A 4,590-nucleotide genomic window follows, 5' to 3' on the forward strand; every position below is an offset into this window, starting at 1 on the left:
CGGGGGTCGCTAGTCGCGTCCTTTTTTTTTTTATGACCCGAGCAGTCGTTGAAGCCAAGCGCATCCGCGTCTGGGCCCCCACTGGAAGACACCGCGTTGCTCTGTCTTTCCGCTCCGTAAACCGCAGCCACAGAGCGGTTTCAGCGTGAATCAAAGGCAGCGACGCAATACTTCCGAGTCTCGACCCTGTGCGCAGATCACTACGCTACGCGGCTGCCATGGCGCTGTGGACCGGGCTGGGTCAGGCGGCGACGGTGGCGCAGTTGGTCGGCGCGGACGTCGGCGGGCTCATCTCCATGATCATGCAGGCCGCGCTGACGGCTCGGCAGAACAGGAGGGAGTGCGAGCAGGTGGCGCGCCGGGTCCTCATGATCGCGGAGCTGCTGCCGCACCTGGAGGCGTGTCCGGAGGCGGTCCGGCCGCTGGCTGGGCTGGGCGACACGCTCCGGGACGCGCACGAGCTCGTCGTGTCCTGCCAGGGGAGGAACCTGGCGTACCAGCTCGCCATGGCCGGGAGGCAGGCCGACAGGTTCAGGGAGGTCCAGAACATAATCGACTCGTACCTCATCCTCTTCCCCATCATCAGCCACATCGGCATAACCCGCCGCCTCGATCGAATCTACAACATCCTCGTTCCAGATAGCGCCACAAGCTCAGCATCTCCACCCTCCAGTTCGCCCCAGGTGCAGGTATGTATATATACATAATACAAATTGATCGAATAAGAGTGTTTTTTCGATCGTGCCGTGCCCTCTGTGATGAACAGAAGCTCACTACTCATCATTTGTTTCTCAGGAGAGCCGACTGAGGTCGCTCGGGAGGTTCTACCGCATGGAACCGAAGAGTTCACGTTGGCAGAGATCATGGCGGCCACTAATAATTTTGCCGATGATACCATGATCGGCCCAAGGTGGCTCTGCAATTGTGTACAGGGGCAGACTTTCCGATGGGCGTGAGGTGGCCATCAAGCGCGCTCGGCACCCGATCAGTTCCGATCTGGAGGATGAGTTCCGCACGGAGATTGCCATCCTCTCGCAGCTCCAGCACAAGCACATCGTCCGCCTCCTTGGGACCAGCTGCTGGTCCATGAACAAGGAGAAGCGCCTCTTATCCTTGTGGAGGAAGCGGGCCGAGCGGCTATTGGTGTACGAGTACATGGACAAGGGCACGCTCCACGACCACCTGCACAACCAACCATCCTCCTCGCCGGTGACGGTGTCCTGGAAGATGCGCATGGATGTGCTCCTGGGCGTGTCGCGCGCCATCGAGCACCTGCACAGCCGGTCATCCACGGCGACATCAAGCCGGCCAACATCCTTCTTGACTCCAGCTGGGTCCCGCGCCTGTCGGACTTGGGTGCGTCGGTCCACTGGAACCTCGATCCGGAATACTTCCACACAGGCCATCTGAAGGAGGATGACACATACGCCAACGTAGGCACAATCGGGTACCTCGATCCGGAATACTTCCACACAGGCCATCTGAAGCCGGCGAGCGACGTTTACAGCTTGGGTGTGTTGATACTCGAGGTTCTGACGGGGAAGAAGGGCGTGAGGTCCTTCGATCTCCCCATCATTGAGGCTGGCAATCTAGAGGAGCTGCTGGACAAGCGCCCATCACCGGAGCCAACGCCACGGCAGCTCCAGGCGCTGGAGTACGTGGCACAGACGGCAGCCTGCTGCGTGCAGATGCGGGGGAAGGACCGACCGGTCATTTCAGAGATCGCCGCCAGCCTCGAGACGGCCCTCGAGTTTATGTGCAGTCATGATAGTTCGGTCGATGCAGTGTTGTGCACCCGGCCCAAAATGTGGGATTGTCTTCAGTCACTACAGATTTATACGGAGTAGCTGCGAGAGCGTAACACTGGAGACTGAAGGGGTGCTATCGGATACAGAGTTCACTGAACCAAGATAGTTTGCATAATTCAACCCCCAAAGTTCACCAGCCTGGATCTACAGTACATGGCATGCACAAGATACCAAGACATTTGGATGTCTGCTTGAGAATCAGCGGAGGGAGGGAGGATTGCCGTGAAAATTATTTGGGTGGTGCTCGTCAAAATTGCTCGGAAAGTATCATGCCGGTAGGTATCAGTGGAGGGACGATATTTTTTACGACAGCGATATGAATCTTCTTGCTTTCTCGCAAAGTATCATGCCAGTAGGCATTCTGCTGTTATGGTCGATAAGCCGAGCTGTTTTATTTCAGTTTTGCAGAGAAGTCTACAGATTCGTGCGCATCATGTACTATTCGAAGTAACTAAATCTAAAAGTATCCCCAGCCGATTCCTTAAAAGTCTTTAGAGAGGTAAAATTTTCAAAAAGCCGCACCTAAGAGCATCTCCAGTCGCGTCCCCCAAACGGCGCCGGATTGAGCGTTTGAGAGATGTGTTTTGTTCGTGCCGCGTTTGGAGGACGTCGCTCTCTAGTCGCGTCCCCAAATGCCACCCCCAAACTTTTTTAGAGGGTTTTTGAAAACACAACCATTTATCAAATATAGCATATAAATAAATATGTTTCGGAGATTGTTTTCAAATTAAAATACAACAGACAATAAAACAACTAAACACATGTAATAAATAGGGCTAGATTAAGGTGCCGTAGCATTTGTTGATAATCCTTTGATCATCCACAAATGCTAAAAGAGATCAGCTTAAAGTTGATCATGAACATTACTGTCACGGATCTCTGCGTGCATGGCGAGAAAATCAGCAAAATCTGCAGGCAACTTATGATCAACCTCCGCAAGAGGGCCCTGACACTTATAGGGACCAACATGTGTCCTTGCATGATTCTTGCGGTCATCCTCGATGATCATGTTGTGCATGATCACACAAGCATGCATCACCTCCCACATTTGGTCGTGAGACCAGCTTAGAGCGGAGTACCGGACAATTGCAAATTGAGCTTGAAGCACACCAAATGCCCGCTCGACATCCTTCCTGCAAGCCTCCTATCGCGTAGCAAAGTGAGAATTCTTCAGACCTGATAGATTCGAGATTGTTTTGACAAAAGTGGCCCATTTTGGATATATACCATCGGCTAGATAATAACCTTTGGTATATTGGTTGCCATTGATCTCATAATTGCATGGTGGAGCATGCCCTTCCACTAGTCTGCTGAACACCGGAGACTGCTGCAACACGTTAATACCATTGTATGATCCCGCCATGCCAAATAAAGAATGCCCAATCCACATCTTCAAGCATCACAATGCAATATCCATGACACCCTTTGTATATATACCTTGCCAAGCAAACGGGCAGTGTAACGACTTCGGATCTGGTAGGATCCAAAGTCCTTGTGATTAAACATGCTAGTCCCTGGATCATTAGCTAGCACTCACAGTCGATGAATTATCATGTAAAACACAAGTCTTTATTACACGATTCAAATAATTCAGAGTACAAATAATTACAACTTGCATAGCCAAGGGCTAGCCCAATACAACGAAAGACGAAATATCATCTTGGGAGTCTGTGGTGACCCGGCATACCACTGCATGGTGTAGTATGCAAGTCTGATATAACACCAATGAAACACCGTTCCACTAGTATTATATCGCTCAGAGTGGTACAACAGAAACATATGCGGGTCCAAGGCATGTCTATAGAATTACACACGGACTCGTTACATAAGATCATCATAGCCTCCTACTTTACAATGAGGTAAAACTGCAATTAAACTCCAGAAGAACGACTCGTAGTCTAAACCTATCACGAACTCTATTTGTAGAGTATTTACCTAGCTACAGAGGCTAAGAATAGATTCTAGCTAAATAGGAGCTAGGTTTAGGAAACTAGTTCCCTTCTATGGCTAAACTAGGTTTTCTCCTTGATGTATGTGGTATCTGACTCCTCTGACAGGGTCTTGTCTCTTGAAGTAGTTGTTGACTCCTCGGCCTTCGAGTTGCACTGTAGATACTCCTTCGATGCCTCCATATCTAAGCAGGGGATTTAAGAGTGGGATGAATACAAGCGTACTCAACAAGTTCATTATAGGAAAGAGGTATTTAATGCACTAGCTACAGCATTAGACCAGAAAGTCTAATACCAATGCAAGTTTTCATAACCATTTCTTCAAAAGGTTGCTTTTATTCAGAAGAACTATGTCCGTCGGCCTTCACCGGTTTACTAGAACTTCATGGAGCTCCTTTCCGGCCGCGTTCGCAGCTCCATATCCCGGAACAGGGAGTGACAGGTCACGGTTCTTTACACTCTGCAGAGGTGTGTTGCTTTACCCATAAGAGATCTTAACCTTGGTGCCAACCGAGTCATGTTCTCGTCCACACTTCCTTTGGTGTGAGGCCCGGTATAAGGTCTAGCCAATCATGTTCCTCCGCTACCTCGAACACCCACCCTTATACCGGGCCTTACATCAAAGGAAGTGTGGACGAGAACATGACTCGGTTGGCACCAAGGTTAAGATCTCTTATGGGTAAAGCAACACACCTCTGCAGAGTGTAAAGAACCGTGACCTGTCACTCCCTGTTCCGGGATATGGAACTCGCGAACGCGGCCGGAAAGGAGCTCCATGAAGTTCTAGTAAACCGGTGAAGGCCGACTGGACATAGTTCTTCTGAATAAAAGCA

The 4,590-nt window shown here is 50.4% G+C and overlaps 1 pseudogene; it reads left to right on the forward strand.

Annotated features, from left to right (window-relative positions):
* The first annotated feature begins 201 nt into the window (after positions 1–201).
* Positions 202–1,972, forward strand: LOC124699061 (annotated as a pseudogene).
* Positions 1,973–4,590: the final 2,618 nt, after the last annotated feature.

This window comes from Lolium rigidum, chromosome 3 (genome assembly GCF_022539505.1).
Source record: "Lolium rigidum isolate FL_2022 chromosome 3, APGP_CSIRO_Lrig_0.1, whole genome shotgun sequence".
Lineage (NCBI taxonomy): Eukaryota > Viridiplantae > Streptophyta > Magnoliopsida > Poales > Poaceae > Lolium > Lolium rigidum.